The 18,245-nt window shown below is 35.4% G+C and overlaps 1 pseudogene; it reads left to right on the top strand.

Moving 5' to 3' along the window:
* Positions 1 to 16,522, top strand: part of LOC123596900 — a 66,234-nt pseudogene extending 49,712 nt beyond the window's left edge.
* Positions 16,523 to 18,245: the final 1,723 nt, after the last annotated feature.

Below are 18,245 nucleotides of genomic sequence, written 5' to 3'. Positions count from 1 at the left end.
CTCTTGCTATCCTTTATGCTATTTTTATGATGCAATTTATCACTATTTGTGACATAAACCCCACTACAAAATGTTACTGTTTGTGCTTTACAGACATAATTTGTATTCTGAAGAAATTAGGAAATGAAAAGTCTTTTATATTTACATACTTACCATTTATAGTGGTCTTCAAAGCTTCCTGTAGATTTACCTTTCCAATTTGTATTACTTATTTTTAGACTGAAAACTGCCTTTAGCATTTCTTACGGTGCAGAGCTTTTGGCCACTGCAATTCCATTGCCTTTTTTAATCTGAAGAATGTCTTTATTTCACCTTTACTTTAGAAGGTTATTTTTGTTGGACATATAAACCTGTATTTATAGTTGGGTTTTTTTGTTTGTTGGGTTTTTTCAAATGATTTTTTTAAATATTTATTTGAGACAGAGAGAGGGAGTGCATGAGTGGGGGAAGGTAGAGAAAGGAGAGAATCCCAACCAGGCTCCACACTCAGCACAGATTCCAACACAGGGCTCAATCTCACAACTGTGAGATCACAACCTGAGCTGATATCAAGAGTCATTCAACCAACTGAGCCACCCAGGCACCACTCTAAACAACTTTAAAAGCTATCATTCAATACCTTCTGGTATGCTTTTTTCACAATGAAAAGTTGGGCACCATATTAACTTTGTTTCTCTGTACACAATGTGACTGTTTTCTCTGGATGCTTTTAGAATTTATCATAAATTTTCAGTAGTATTACTATGATGTGCCTATGTGTGATTTTCTTGGATTATCTTGTTTGGAATTTGCTTAATATCTTAAATTTGTAATTCAATGTCTCTCATAAAACTTGGAAACTGTCTAACCATTATTTCTTTAAACTTATTCTCGCCTGTTTTGTTACTTCTCTCCTCAGCATTAAAGTGCTTGGCATTAGACTGATTGATTTGTTGTGCTTTGGTTTGTTCTCTTGTTTTTCAGCCCTACCTTCACTGTACCAGCAAAACTGGTAATGGTGTTGGGGAGCAGAGACAATTGTTGAACAAAGCCAACTATTCTCTCATTTTGACTATATTCAAGACTATAATCATTCCTGCCTGCACCTATTTTAACCAATAGCTCATTTGGCCTCACCCCCATAAGTCAATTCTCATATTTTTGCCAGACTTCCTCTCACTGCCTGCCTCACCAGACCTAGTAGTTGCCCCAGAACTGCTCTGGGGCTTTTACTACTCACATATGAATTGCTTCTCTTTCTGGGAATTGGTTCATCAAGACTTTCAAGACTTTCTTCACTGCTCTTCAGTAGTCCTATAGATAACTATGATTTTCTATTTTATCTAGGTTTCCCTTTGTGTTACTCCAGGAGTGAAGTCTGCATATCTTTTAATGTCCTAAGCAAAAGTTAAATCCCCTGTTGTCTGGCTCCAATGAAGTTGTAATCCATGAGGTTTCTCTTTTGTTATCTTTGTTCTTCTATTTGATTCTTTGCTGCTGCTATAATCGAGCTGCTGGATATTTTTCATGTAACTTTTAAGTCATACTATCTTGGCTCATATTAAACTTGTACTTAACCACTCTTATTTAGGTAAGGTTATTCGTCTATAGCAGTGATATTAACCAAGTCAAAAAATATTTTTAAAAAAGGAAAAATATCTTGCAGAGAAATGTTCTAAATAAAGCCAGAGATTAATTTTTTTTTAATAATTTAAAAGTAATTAGTTTTAGTAACTTGTCACAGGTACTGTCAAGGACTGAACTCTTGATCTTCAGTTTACTTTTTCCTTTTTTTTTTAAACAACATCAACATTTGTGAATATTCGATCTTCTAATATATTGTATAATGTCTGTTATATCTAAAAGATTACCAACAGCAATGTTATATTCATATCCTCAATATGTAATATTTCTTGGTGTTCTCCAATGTAAATACTCTAAAATCTGTACACATTTCCTACTAAGGAAGCAAATCGCCAAAAAAACCCAAAAAACAAAAGTAGTAATTTTGTGTTTTCTCGGTCTCACTCTCTTCCCCTCCTTCTTAATTTTATATCATTTATTCCAAATAGGAATTCTTTCCTGTTCTTGTTGTGAAAATAGCCTTAAGTATTCATTAACAACTTCTTTAAGGTCTGTAACTTTCAACTGTATTTTTGTGGGGTATTTTTATTTTATTATGGTTATGTAACACTTCTTACATAATTTATAAATTCATATTTAAAACCTGAGCACATCAAAAAGCCCTACTTATAACCATAGATACTTTTCCTTTTCTTAGTTGAAATCTCTTAGATTTGCAAAACCACACTCAGATATCACCTTACAGTCAGAGTGGCCAAAATGAACAAATCAGGAGACTATAGATGCTGGAGAGGATGTGGAGAAACAGGAACCCTCTTGCACTGTTGGTGGGAATGCAAACTGGTGCAGCCGCTCTGGAAAACAGTGTGGAGGTTCCTCAAAAAAATTAAAAATAGACCTACCCTATGACCCAGCAATAGCACCGCTAGGAATTTACCCAAGGGATACAGGAGTACTGATGCATAGGGGCACTTGTACCCCAATGTTTATAGCAGCACTCTCAACAATAGCCAAATTATGGAAAGAGCCTAAATGTCCATCAACTAATGAATGGATAAAGAAATTGTGGTTTATATACACAATGGAGTACTACATGGCAATGAGAAAGAATGAAATATGGTCCTTTGTAGCAATGTGGATGGAACTGGAGAGTGTGATGCTAAGTGAAATAAGCCATACAGAGAAAGACAGATACCATATGGTTTCACTCTTATGTGGATCCTGAGAAACTTAACAGGAACCCATGGGGGAGGGGAAGGAAAAAAAAAAAAAAAGAGGTTAGAGTGGGAGAGAGAGCCAAAGCATAAGAGACTCTTAAAAACTGAGAACAAACTGAGGGTTGATGGGGGGTGGGAGGGAGGGGAGGGTGGGTGATGGGTATTGAGGAGGGCACCTTTTGGGATGAGCACTGGCTATTGTATGGAAACCAATTTGACAATAAATTTCATATATTAAAAAAAAAAGAAATCTCTTAGATTTGAAACACCTAAATTTTAATTTTAAATAAATGTTAAATAAATTTATCTTTAAATATATTTTAAAGTAAATTAAATAAAATTTTTAATATTTTATTTTTTAAATGTATTATTGATTTGAATAGTATTAACGTTTGGAAATGACCATATGATCTTATCTACCCCCATTAAATTTAGGGCTTTTTTATCAAGTTATCAATTCTTTGTCATTTCTAGGATCAAATAAATCTGAAATCATAGGCCAAGTTTCTGAAAATGAAATCTTGTTCTTTGGCTATTTATGTATTTATTGAATCTTCCAGAAGTCACATTTCCATAAAAGAGATGAAAATATCATTAATTGTATCCTTTTTGTCCTTGAGTATTATCTATGAAAATGTAAATGATGGTAATTAGCTCTAATTTGCAGCAGCTCTGTATTAAGCACAATTTCCCTTAGGCAACTGTAGTAGTTCACTCAGACTTGGGCCAACTATACTAAAAATATTTCATTTACCTCTACTTTTTTGCTTCTTGGGTATCCTAGTCACAGTTACCAAAATAAAAAAATATCGTTACCAAACCATAAGTAAATTTGCTTTCTATTGACACTTTCAAGGAGAGTAACAAGAGATGACAGATTTAAAACAAAGAATAACTTAGAACAGGTATCAAATGAGAGAAAGACCAGAAAAATCTACCAAATAACCATTTGACCATTTGATCTGGTCAAAGCTCAGAGGCCCCAACTAGCATCCAAACCTGTACCTGACACCTTCATCTTAATTGCCTGAGCAGAATATTTCAATAATTAATGGTATTTTCTCCATAATTCCTTACTCTTGTACTCTTTATATATTCTTGTGAACCCTGTCAGCCATGGAAGACTGGCAGATGAAGTAGGTGCTTGTGGAATTAGTTTTTCCACTTCAAAATTTAGGATAAAACCAGAGATGGAGGGAGGCAGGAGAGATTAGGATGAGATCATGGTCCTGTGTTATCTGGTTTCCAATAAGTGAAATATATTTATAGAGAGAGTTGTTTTGTTTTCATGCAAAAGTGTAAATCCTGTTACTCCACTCCATCTTAGCTGGAAGCTATAGTCCCCTGCGAACTCTGTATTTTGAAACCATCCCTTATTTATAGTGCACAATCACTTAAAAAGCATAAGAACTAACTATTGAATAATTTATATTTAACATCTCAGACTGGTGAGACTTTTTACAAAGGAAATCAGGCTTGATGTTTTATAAATGCAATAGTTTTCACACTGTGTTATAATCACTTCAAATTAATAGTCCCTAAGTAAGGTAGCAGTCCAGTAGTAAAAACACAATTTTTCTGGATGGCCTTTGCTACTTTCAATGGTTTCAAATTCTACCAGAAAGTCTTCATATTTTCAAATGGAATAAATTCCAGTGATGCTTTAAAAATAACAATACAGCACCAGGTAAAGTGTAGTCAAAAAACTTTAGCTTCAATTTAACTGAAAAACAAAAAACCTTAAAACTTCTTTGCATTGCTCTTTGCACACATTATTTTAAGTTTTAACTCTTGTGAATTATGCCCAAGATTTTGAGTATGGAATAATGGTAAGTTTATACATTTTTAAATGAACCAATATATATATATATATACATATATATGTATATATATATATATACACACACCCCAATATATATATATGTACATATATATATACATATATATATAACAACATAAATGCCATTAAATTCAGCCTTCTAGAAGGCTAAATTAGAAGTCCACACTATATATAATGAGTAATGATACTGGGTGTTACAGTTATGAATGGATAGGAAGATCATTTTGTCTTGTAATATGAGTTTAATTTGACTGCCCATCAGAGCCTCAGTTCAGCCCTTATTAAGTGAAGCATTTTTTTTAAATAGGAGGAACAACAAGTACTCATATGCATTCATGTGAAAAGACAGAACAATGCTTATACTGTATTTTTAATTTATTGGCATAGCTCTCAAGCAGAAATGATCTACCCTTCATGGAGATGAACATAGACAAGCATCATAATGTTTGTTTATAACCAGATTACATATTAAGCAATTAGTTTATATTCTAACATCTCAGCTGTCAGTCTCATTCAATTTGTTGTACAATGAAGTTCTTGATTTTCTCTCCTATGCCTCTTTTTTCAAGGTAATAAATCTCAAAGGCAAATCAAATTAAGTTCTGTATGCTTTTTAACACTCTATTTACAAACTGTTATCTTGTGATGTTGTGTTTCTAATACTCTAGAAATAAAAAGGAAAATGTAAACAGGGAATACCAATAAAATTACTTCTCCCAAGCCACAGGAACTAAGACCAGTAAATCTACAATGAAGGGATTAAAAATGGTCAGACTCCATTGATGTGTTATTCTCCATCACTTTCTCTCTGGACTGTACTTATACCATTTCGACAAGACTGTTTCCACAGACCCAGATATCCATACCACCTTTGAAAACTGCAAATATGACCTGGCTCTCAAAGCAGTCCAACACTCTCAGCTCCATAGTATAAAATACTCAAATTCCCTAGGTTTAAAGTAATGTTTCTTCCTCTCCTTCAGCATATAATTGTATAAAAGTACCAAGAAAAAAAAGTCATTTGTCTACTGTCTTAGGTTTAGACAGTATAGGTAAAATCAAATTCAATTTACTTCAATTTTTATGCATTTGGTGTTTTGTCCTATTTTTTTAATGTCTGCATAACTATGACATGGAAAATACAACATTTAAGCAGATTTTGTGCTATGAATAATTCACATATAAATTTTTCTGAAATATAAGAGAATAAATAATGAATTTAAGAACAGCATTGTTTTAGTACAAAACAGTTAATTAATTGCCAATGCTTGATTTCAGGTGCACTGAGGTTCTGCTGTTTAAAAGAAAAAGAAAGGAAAACTTTTTGACCATGGGCTGATCCCTATATTTCCACATGTAATGCCAGTCATTTATTTGGCTTAAAGCTTTCACCCTGCTTAAACACATGTGTTCTTGAGAGGAGTGAAAAATTCAACTTCTATCATATATTTATGCCTTATAATATATGGTTTATAAATCTTTGACTAGAAGAAAGGAAGGAGTTCAGAATTAAGAGAGAATTGAATAACTAAAAATTAGAAGAATATGGAAAGAATACGAAAGAATATGAAATACAAGAACTCAGGGTGCTCAATGCCACTAACATATACAATTGCCAGTTCTGTGTTTTTGCACTCTATGTTTCTTACTAATATCCCATATTAAAAGGATATTTAAATATAAGTAACCCCCACACCTCAAAAGTTTTTACAATATTTTTTGATGGTCTATATCTTACTTTTTCCATTTTATAATTTACAAATTGTTACCATTTCAGTGATGTTTAAAGCAATAAGAATATTTTTATTTTGAGGGCACCTGGGTGGCTCAGTAGGTTAAGCATCCAACTTCAGCTCAGGTCATGATCTCACACCTCTTGAGTTGGAGCCCCACATTGGGCTCTGTGCTGACAGTTCAGAGCTGGAGCCTCTTTCGGATTCTGTGTCTCCCTCTCTCTCTGCCTCACCCCCGCTTGCGCTCTGTCTCTGCCTCTCAAAAATGAATAAACGTTAAAAAAAGAATATTTTTATTTTTAATAAAAATAACCTAGAGCAAAGAACGAAGCCCTAACATCCATGCCAAAATTTACACAGGGTGAGCAAAGTCACTTTCAAGTATCAAACCTAATCTCTTTCATTTTCAAAAGAAAATCTTGAAAACATGGGTTCAATGATTTACCAATTATAGTCAGAGGCAAATCTAAAATTAGGACAGATACATCCTAATTACCAGTCTCAGTAATTAGTATATATGGTATCATTAGAATCCTTCCATTCACTTCACTCTAACACTGCCTCTCATCTATCCATATCTTTGTCCCATGTTCTACATGTTGCCTCAATGGAAACATCAATAAAATATTATTAATGTATGTAATCACAATTGAGGTTGTCAAATCTGTTGAAGTCAAATATCTAAGCACAGACAATAACACTGCAATCAGAGATCCTAGTGCTAAGGAACCTACCCTATGGTTTCCATAGTCTACCAAACCATTCACTCACACTACTGTTGGAAGTGTTTTCTGAGCATATTCAAGTTAAGCTTCTAATCACAGACTTACCCAAGATGTTTCACACGGGCACTGGGAGAAAGAAGGGAGCGGGTCTTATGGGATCTTCAGATACAGTGAGAATTAAAATAAATATAGCCTTTGCTTAAAATTTGTAAAACCTTGATATAATAACCAAATAAAAATCAGATTTTGAGCATTACAGGAAAACTATTATATATCCTTAATATAATCCCAAAATTTTTACAGCAAGCTGCAAGGGGAAAGGGACAAAATCTGGGCCAGATAATCAAGGCATGAAAAATTATATGTCACAACTGATACATAATTTAGGCAGAGCTTAGGTCATCAAGACAAAATACAGGCAATATCAATCATGCCAAATTTGAGCATGTGAATGAGGGATAGCCTTCAAATATAGCTAGAGCATAATAAGGTCATAACAAGAAAACCATACAATGTCATAGGCAAGAAATAAACTGGGTCTATAGAGTGAAAAACAGGTACAAGAAATCCAGGAACATTGTTTGAGATCTGACACAAACAGGAGTCCCAAGTGGGGTCATGTTGAAGGGGAACCAATTCCCTAAACAAGGCATGCAAGGCATGAAGTAGGTAACTGTCTATCAAACTTGATTTCAGATGCATGGGAAGGCCCTACTATATAAAACAAAAAGGAGGGGCGCCTGAGTGGCTCAGTTGGTTGAGCGTCCGACTTCAGCTCAGGTCAGCTCAGGTCAGCTCAGGTCATGATCTCACGGTCTGTGAGTTTGGGCCCCGTGTCAGGCTCTGTGATGACAGCTCGGAGCCTGGAACTTGCTTCAGATTCTGTGTGTCCCTCTCTCTCTGCCCCTCCCCCGCTCATGCTCTCTCTCTCTCGCTCTCTCAAAAATAAATGAACATTTAAAACAAAATTTGTAAAAAAATAATAAAAAGGAAAAAAATTGCATTACTCATTGGCTGATTTTTTATTTAATATTTAACACCTCAAGCATTTGGCCTAAAGTTTTAAGCCCCCATAGAAAAGAAATCTGTTGTCAATTCTTTTCACAAGGCACCATTAGGATTCATGGCGAATCTCTAGTCTTTATTAGCCTGGAATCTATAGGATTAGTGATTCACACTGTAGTTATACACTGGTAGTTTCAACATAATTTTCTTCATATTTTTAAAAAATGTTTAGTTATTTATCTTGAGAGAGAAAGAGCACAAGCAGGGGAGGGGCAGAGAGAGACAGGGAGAGAGAGAATCCTAAGCAGTCTCTGCACTGTCAGCTCAGAGCCCAATAGGGAGTCTGATCATACGAACTTCAAGATCATGACCTGAGCCAAAACCAAGAGTCAGACACTTAATCGACTGAGCTACCCAGGCGCCCCATATTTTTTTTTGGTACTGTATACATGCTTCTATCATTCTGAAAGGAACAGTGAATTAATACTTATGTGTATTCATGTTTTCCTCATCTAATATCCTCATTTAAAATCCTTAGAAGAATGCACTGTAACTTTTATTAATTCTTTCTCCTCAAAACTTACTTAATATGGAATCTAATACACAGTAGACATTCAATATTAGTTGATCTGAACTACACTAAAAGTAATTTTGTTCAAGAAAACGAGTAATTTTTATCATGTAAATCATATATTATTAACTTCCCTGATTGACACAGTCTGAGAAATGCTTTTTCTTTCAATTTAGGTAAGTTATCCTCTCCAAGTTGGGTGCGATATTTTAAATTTCACTCTCCTCACTATAGAATTAGTTGGTGTTAAGAATCCAAATCATGTTCCTACTTCTGTGTGACTTATCCTTTGTCCTTGGATGTCACTTCTTTTTTCCTAGATCTAAATTCCAGATAATACTATTGATTTTTGTGTGTGTAATGTAGAGTGATGTCCTTTTCCCATTATCAGTAGGACATGCTATTTGAAATACTTTATAGTAAAGTAATATTTTCTGATGCAATATTGAACGAGCTACCATAAATCCTTCCTCAAATACTGTTGTATAAACATATACATATTGAAAAACACATACACACAGAGTCTCACCTGCCCATCTTTCAAACCAATAGTTTCTATTTGGCTGTGGTTCGAGGAACAATCTGTACCACTGGAGTAGAGTGAAGCCAAATGTTTTGTCTTTGTTCACAAGAGAAAGGTGATTGAAGCAAATAAGTTTACAAAAAAACAATAATTTATAAAGGTGTCTAAACAAGGTTTTGAACAATTATAACATTTTATTAAGACAACAAGTCTTTGCTAGGGTATTCTTAGATTCATGTAACAGTTTCTTCAATATTCATAAATATTTCTCTTTTTGTCACTGCATTATATTAAGATATTTCAATGTGGGAAAATTTACATGAAGTCATATACAACTTGGTTGATCTTATTTCAATCAGCCTATGCTGTAGCAGTTTTTGTCGTTCCTTTTCTCTGAATAATATATTTCCCCTTCTTTGGAATATTTATTAGTAGATAGAAACTAACTTATTCCTGCCTATACAGACCACATCCTTAGACCCCTGGATGTTCTCAGTTTCTTCCGAATAAGTGGCCGATTCCATGACCCTGCCACATGCCACAACCAACTGAAGTAGGTGGACAGTCAACCAAAACCAGGTCAATGGGAATCTGTCTCCAAGGACTGCAGAGTTGTTACCTAGAGAGATTAGAAGTAGAGTCTCTGCACTGAAAGAGTCTAATATGGCAGTCACCAAGCTGCCACAAGCAACTTGAACAAAGAAATTTGAAATCTGAGGAGAAAGATGAAAGAAGCTGACCCACAAGGAGAAATGGGGATGAGAGAAAATTTTATGCCAGAAATAGAGACAGAGAGTAACAGAAAGAAACAGAGATAATAGCTTTCTTAAAGTCTAATTATTTTATAGTTCTTGGTTCTTACTCCCGACTAAATTTCATCTGCCTTTTTACTGGAAATTAGGAAAATTTTCTAATTATCAATGTTTTTTCCTCACCAGCTTAGAATTCAAGTTCATGTTTGCACTTCCAACCTAGACTCAGGCCTTACAGTAAGTACTCAAAATAATAATAATAAAATAAAATTTTAAAAAAGGGATATTGATTAAAATACATATATTTTAAAGACTGGATACTTTGGTTCCAAGAAATCAAATACATAATCTAGAACTCTGATATAATCACCACTGAGAGTCCCTGAAATGATAATGATTTTATATTACCTCATTTTATTCTCCAACAAATCTAGCAGATATGTGCTATTTCCAGCATTTCACAGATGATAAAACTGACACTTTAAGTGGCATTAAGGTCACGAGGCATTAAGTGGTAAAGCCAGAATACACATTCAGGTCTGACTCCAGAGCCTGTGTTCTTTTTATATATAATTCATGTAAAGTTGGTCAGCTTTGATTCTGTGTATCCAGTTTATGATGAGATTTCTTTAGGTAAAATTGTCGATTAAAACACTAAGCTAAAGACTACTAAAAATGGCTTAGAATATTTTTAATTACAAACTTGCTAAATTAATTAAGTGAATGAATTTGAAAATTAAAGGACACGAAATCAGAGCTAGCTAATTGCTAGAGACTGAAAGAGAGCGAAAATCACTTAAATGCATCTTAATCTAATATAGGGATGTATTTTGACTGTGTCTTTCAGGGAGTAAAATGATACCTTTTCACTATCTTTCATTCCAACATTATTACCTGTTACAAAGATAAAGTTAGCAACTTTTTACTGAAAAAGTATGTACTTAGTATTCTCTAAACATGTTAGACACAAAGGAATAAATACTTTATGACAAATATCTGAAAAAGATGATTCATAGAAGTGAATATTTTTACAGCATTGTAAAAACTCACACTACAAGTAATACTACACATTTGAATTGATGTTTGTTATTAATTTAAAATAGATTTATATCTGTGATCAAATATTCATGCAAAATTATTACTCCATTTTTAATGCATTTTCAAAATTTTATCTTTTGACAAGGTTTGGTGTGACACTACTTTCTACTGAAGAAATTTGCCCAAATTAATGACTCAGATAAAGCACATTCAATCTCCAAGTTTTATTTTTACAAAATAAAACCATGGAAATAAGTTTGACTCTATAATTAAAATAAGTATCTCTATTAAGCAATGTTATTTGCAATTATGCTTTTGCTGATATGTGATCAAAAGACAAAAAAGTAACCTCTCTAAAAGTTATAATTGTCATTTTAAATATTCTTTAATATTTTCTTTTAATTAATTTTTTTATTTTTATTTTTATTTTTTTGTTAAGTAAGCTTCATGCTCAGCCCAACATGGAGCCCAACATGGGGCTTGAACTCTCTGACCCTGAGATCAAGACCTGAGCTGAGATCAAGAGTCCGATGCTTAACTGACTGAGCCACCCAGGAGCCCCCAATTATGTCATTTTAAACTTTAAAAATCTTGACTAGCAACTAGCAGATTAAAAATAATTTGTACAAATACAGGAAAATAATTTTTGAAACACTGCCCTCATGAAAGATTTTATAATGGAGACTAACCTATAGTTATACATTTTAAGACTCTGAGAAAATAATTTCTTTCAAATGATTTGAAAAGAATCTCATAAGTCTTATTTTTAGCTTTAAGTTATTTTTTGTTTTGTTTTTAATGAAAAAGAAGACAGAGATCAGTTCACTCTTTGACAGAGCTCTGTACATTAAACAAATATCAATTATAGAGAAAGTCTAGAAAGGAAAATTTTTTTAAAGAAAAGGAATCCTTAAAAATAAGATAAACATCTATGGAACCAGTAATGAAATATCAGATGTGAAAAACAGAAAGCACGGTTGAAACTTCCGGTCTACTGGGCTTTGCCTCCAGCAGTAGTTACAATAGATGGGGGAAGCAGAGATTAAAAATGCCTCATTGAAGTGCACACTGAATCCGGGCTTATGGTTTGGATCTGGGCCTGTGAATTGGAAACAAAGAGAAGCTACAACTTTTCCAAGGAAATGACTTATATAAAGAGGCATACCTAAGCATATGGAGGAAAAAACAGAAAAATCTTCCCATTAAGGGTAGGTACCAAGCCACTTCCTAGGCTGTGACTCAATCTGAGTTCTCCCCACTATCCCCAGATGTAATGCTAAACTGACAATATAAGGTCTGGTTATATACACAGGATTACAAAGACCAAATTGAGACACCCAAAACTAGACAATACGAGCACAGAGAGAGAATGAAGGGGAGACAGATGTAATCACAGATCAGCCTGCAAACCAAAATTCTAAAACAAATGAGGAAAAGAATAATAAAAGCAATAGATTAAAAAAATCAAAATTCAAGAGATTGTCACTTCAGACACAGTACAAAATATGGAAGATGACCTTAAAATCTTTGTGTTGCAGATTCTCAAAGGCATAGGAAGAAAGGTAACCATGAAACACATAGAAGGGCAATATGAAAAACAATTAGTCCCAAATATCAGGTATTAAAAGTATAATCACTGAAATTAAAAATTTAACAGATTTTTATAGGTTGAAAAGGAATAGAATGAAAGGATTAGAGTATTTTCTTCTTAAAAAATGCACACCAAACATAGAAAAGCAAGTAAGATAAAGAGTGAAAATACACACACAAAAAAAAGAAGTTCAGAAATGGATGTCAAATTACAGATTTAGTGAGAGGATCTAATTTATCTCTAATAGGAGTGCATGAGAAAAACACTGAGGAAGTATTGGAGAAACAATACCCAAAGTGGTAAAGCTGAGAACATTCTAGTACAATTGGAAGACATGAATCTTTAGTTAGAAAGAACATGTGGAAGGACAAACAGGATAAACAAGAATCACTATATCAATGCATCGCAGTGATATAATGGTAGTAGTACAGTAATAAATAATATTAACGATAAATAGTGCATGAATAAGTAATGAAAAAGAATTCCACATTTAGAAATATATGGGAGAGAGACTCCCCTTCTCCCTATGAGGACCAATAAATTAAAATGCTCAATATGTTCATTTTTAAATAAAGTATTAAATAAGACATTCAGAACTCCCAATAATAAACATCAAATATTAAAGGGTTTTTATCCCCTTCCTTTCTTCTCCTTTTATTGTTTTGTTTTTCTACTGGAGTTCAGTTTGAAAGAATGGTCAATTATACTTTTAAATTAAAAAGCACATTGCCATCATGCATCTCTACCTGTCCTCTTCTTATATTTTTGCCTTTCTTTCATGATCACTATTCTTATTCCCCTCATCCCATAGTTAATATGCTCAGTCTTTGCCCTTAAATATAACTTTATACAAGCCCACAGCTGGAAAGGAATTTTGCCACAGATGAATCATACCTTGAGTCTCATTCATATCTGATTTTGATATTTAGATGAGACTTTCAGCTTTGACTTTAGAATTGATGCTGGAAAGAGTTAAGACTTTTGGAGCTGCTGCAATGGCATACTTGTATTTTGTATATGAGAATGACATGAATGCCATATACACAGGAGTGGAAGGGTATTATGTCCCTCCAGAATTCATTTGTTGAAGCCCTAACACCCAATGTGATGGCAACTGGAGACAGACTTGGGGAGGTAAACAGATTTCAATGAGATGACGAAGGTGTGACCCTCGTGATGGGGTTATTGCCCTTATAAAAGAAGAGGTGCCAGAAGGCATGTTTCCTCTCCACCATGTGAGAATACAGTGAAAAAGCCTCTGCAAGCCAGGAAGAGAACCCTTCCCAGAAAACTGAATCTTGATCTTGGACTTACCAACCTCCAAAAACATGAGAAATAAATCTCTGTTGTTTAAGGCACCCAGTCTACAGTATTTTGTTTTGAGAGCCAGAGCTGATTAATACAAATATTTTTCCCAAGTTTCTTTCTATTTCTTTAATAACTTTTGTTTTTGACTTTTCTTTTCCTGCCCTGTACTTGAAAGATCCAATGTCTTTTGATGGTTTTAAATGCATTTATTCTTCAATTTTTTTTTGGGGGGGGGTCTGGTCACTACCTACCCTTCACTGTTTTCTTTTCCTTCCTTCCTTCCTCCTCCTTTTTTCTTTAAAAAAAAATTTTTTTTTTAATTTTTTTTTCAACGTTTATTTATTTTGGGGACAGAGAGAGACAGAGCATGAACGGGGGAGGGGCAGACAGAGAGGGAGACACAGAATCGGAAACAGGCTCCAGGCTCTGAGCCATCAGCCCAGAGCCCGACGCGGGGCTCGAACTCACGGACCGCGACATCGTGACCTGGCTGAAGTCGGACGCTTAACCGACTGCGCCACCCAGGCGCCCCTTTTTAAAATTTTTTTTAATGATTATTTATTTTTGAGACAGAGAGAGACAGAGGGTCAGAGAGAGGGAGACACAGAATCTGAAACAGGCTCCAGGCTCTGAGCTGTCAGCACAGAGCCCTACGCGGGGCTCGAACTCACGGACCGCGAGATCATGACCTGAGCCAAAGTCGGCTGCTTAACCGACTGAGCCACCCAGGCGCCCCTCCTCCTTCTTAATTCAGCAATTATCTGTAGCTTCCTGAAAGACATGATAGATATTTTAATATATTCCTACTCCCTGGAATCTCCAATACCTTCCATGGCTTTCTCCCCCAGAAAGTTCTTTTCACTAGATTAAAAAACAAATTCCAGTCTAATAAAGAAAAGCTTTAATTTTTTAAAAGAAAATATAGGAGAACATATTTATGATCTTAGGATAAGGAAAAATAGTCTTAAGTGAGATCCTCGCCAAAAAAAAAAAAAAAAAAAAAAAAAAAAATGTGAGTAATGTTAACTTTTGCATTGTGCCAAATAGGTAATGAACAGGCTCAAGTACCGATTGAATTTACTGGTTTATTTTTCTCATTATTTTGAAATTTAGATTACTATTTCTGAAAGAATCAAGTGAAGTTCTACTCCAAGAGAAATCACATCTTACTTTGGCAAATTTCTGACCATTTGGCCTTTAAGATTTGCAGACTAATAAGCAAGTTTTGAACTCCATTTTAAGTTTACTCATACTTTGTGAAGCTCAGACTCCGCGCAGCAATTACACCTAAGCCAGTAAGGCAAATAAGCTTGATACTTCCAACCTCCTTCCCTTCTTCAGGCATACACAGGTTTTTGCAGCATGCAACTTACAGTGTGTTAAAAAGTCGCACTGGGAGCTTCCACGTTGGTAAACATGTAGAGGAGATTCGGGAAGAGCCGTGTGCCTGGAGAGAGCATGGAAGCTCCCCTCCGGTTCTCTCATCCCTTGTGTTCTGTGTGTCTTTCTCTGGTTATTCATTCCCAGTCTGCTCAAGAGCTCACCTTTCCGCACAAACCCCTTTTTTCTGGAATAGGTGCGGCCTCCTGGAGGGTGTACAGAGACCAGGGGAGCACTACGATCCAGAGGCCAGCCCCAAAGTGGGAACTACGATTTCCAGCGGCCCCTGCAGAGGGCGCCGGTCGGACCTGTGGCGCAGGCTTGGGCGGTGCTGTTCCCGCCAAATCTCGCGGTAATCCTGTGGCACAGAGTTCCGCGCTCTGCGGAGTCGGAGAAGTTTGACTGGTTGAGCTGACCCAGCTGCTTCAACTTTGTTTGCTGAGGCTCTTTCCCTCCGCCCAGTAGTATCGCTGGCTCCGCTATAACGAAGTGATAAAAAATTACTTTCACACCGTGAGTTTTCTTTCACACTAAAAGATGACATTTACGTTCGCTACCAGCCCTTCAACAGCCAAAGTGATCTGGAAAAGGAGATGCAGGAAGTGCACGGCATATTCCCACAGACCCAATCGGCATAATACAGTGAAGCTGGGAGTTTTCCAGGCTCAGGAAGTAGAATTTGTAGTTGACGTTGATATCACAGGCTATGAAAATGCGAGAAGTTCTGGTTCTGTAGACATACGTTCTAAGTCCCGGATCCTCATGATAATGGCCATATGCACCATCGACTGAGCACTGAAGGAGGACTTTGGATTTAAGCATTGTCTCTGGGTATGTTCTGGAAGGAGAAATGTTCATTGTTAAGTCTGTGATAAAGGTTAGAAAATGATCCTACTTAGTGCACTCTGGGATACTTGGCAGTGTGAGTCTTGTAAAGGGCGGTGAAGACATTAAAAACAAAGTTCACCTAAGTGAAAGTGAATACCTTTGGTCAGAAAATCTATAAACAGTTTAAAAATACTTGGAAAAATATGCCTTCGTTGATCAATATAGTCTTGAAAATAAAGAAAGCTGGGATGAGACTTTAGCACTTGCTCCTGAAACAATGCATGACAAACCAGCAAATCTTCCAAAAGCATCACAGTTCATTCAGCATTGGGAGCATTTCAAGAAGGTAGCCAGTGGATGTCAAAACAATATAAAAAATTACAAATGTGGACCAGGCCTGAGTGCTAACGTCTCCTCCCAGCTTTCTTTATTTTCAAGACTATATTGATCAACGAAGGCATATTTTTCCAAGTATCGAGATTCCTGGAAGAAGCAATAATAGGAAGAATAAGTGGATTGCAGATCAATTTGTAAAATTCAATACATACAATAATTCTAAGATTTCTCATATGAATACTCAGCTCTACCAATTGCCATTTATAGAGGTAAGTGAGCAGTAATATGCCTGAGACTGTAATCTCACCCCATGGATGCAGCCTCCTTATTTTTGGAGGGAATGTTTTAGGTGTATTGAGGGCTTTGTCCTTGAGTCTTTGACATTTAAATGAATTACACCTGGCTTGTGTATTCAGTTCCTAATTTTGCTTACTAATATTTTTATTCATCAGGCTACACCCTACTTTTAAAAATCATTTTAATTTGTATCTTTTACAAAAAGTTGTATCTTTTACAACTCTTGCAAATGTAGCTCCTAACTTCTTCCCTCAGAAACAATTGAATTAGTCCCCTGTAAAGAAGCAGCTTAGAAAAAACAGCTAGCTGCACCAACATAAAGCCACTGTAAACGTCAAAATACTTGGACTTTCTATATATCTAGATACTTTAATTTTAAAGCTTTTGTTTTTTCCACGTTTGACTTTGTGCAATAGATTTTGAAGTATCAGATTTCTTTTGCCTGGTTTTACAATCTAGACAAAACAGTTGTTCTGGTTTGCATTCTATCTTCCGAGAAACATTGAGAAGCAAGCTATTGGGCTAGTGCTTTCCATGACTTATGAAAATTTTCCTTCCTTTGCACTTCCTTTAACATTGTTTTCTCTATAGCTACACAGTCTTTTTTTTTCCCCTTTATCTTTTGGTTTACATAAAGCAGACTAATGCAGGCAATACATCAAAATGACTTGCATTTCTTTCCTTTCTAATTTTTTAAGAAATATCAGACTATTGTGCAAACAAACAAAACATATCACTCTTGATTGTGGTCTGTATATGAGGATCATGAAAATGGCACAGTAAAAAACAATCTAAATCAGAGTAGATGTGGTAGAAAGCCAATCAGCGTGCCTTATGAGAAGCATTAAGTGAGATTTTAGCTCCACCTAGTGTCCTGTGATAGGATCACATCTTGGAAATGAAAATTAATCCACCACAGGCAAAACTCAGGCAGCTAGCGTATCGCTGGGCACATACTCAAAGCAGCTACAGTCAAAGGCATGTTACTTTGTATTTCTTAGTTACTGTACTGAAAAACAGCCATGCAAGAGAAACATTCTTAGGTTTAAGGAATTGTCCAGAGGCACCTGGGTGGCTCAGTCTGTTTTAAGTGTGAGCCTCTTGATCTCAGCTCAGGTCATGACCTCACGGTTAGTGAGACTGAGCCCAGCATCTGGCTCTGCCTTGACAGCCTGCTTGGGATTCTTTCTTTCCTTCCCTCCCTGCCCCTTCCCTGCTCACACTCTCTGTCTCTCTCAAAATAAATAAATAAACTAAAAAAAAAAAAAAAGAATTTTCCAAATATTTACAGGGCCAATCAGTACCAGTGCTCTTTCATATATCAGCTTTAAAAATAGGAATGTTTGCAATGATAGAAAACCTGATTTAATGAAAATAGCGAGTGGGTGATGGAAGTCAGGATGGTAGTAACACTTGGAAATAACTAAGTTCGCAACACATCTAAGGATAATTTTACATATGCACAAATAAGGTCATACTGTGCTTTATTTTGTTTCCTCTTAGTGCAAATTGATTTCAATACAACCATTCTGGAATTG

Source organism: Leopardus geoffroyi, chromosome C1, assembly GCF_018350155.1.
Source record: "Leopardus geoffroyi isolate Oge1 chromosome C1, O.geoffroyi_Oge1_pat1.0, whole genome shotgun sequence".
NCBI lineage: Eukaryota > Metazoa > Chordata > Mammalia > Carnivora > Felidae > Leopardus > Leopardus geoffroyi.
Note: the sequence above shows the minus strand (reverse complement) of the source record. Positions and strands in the feature narration are given on the sequence as shown.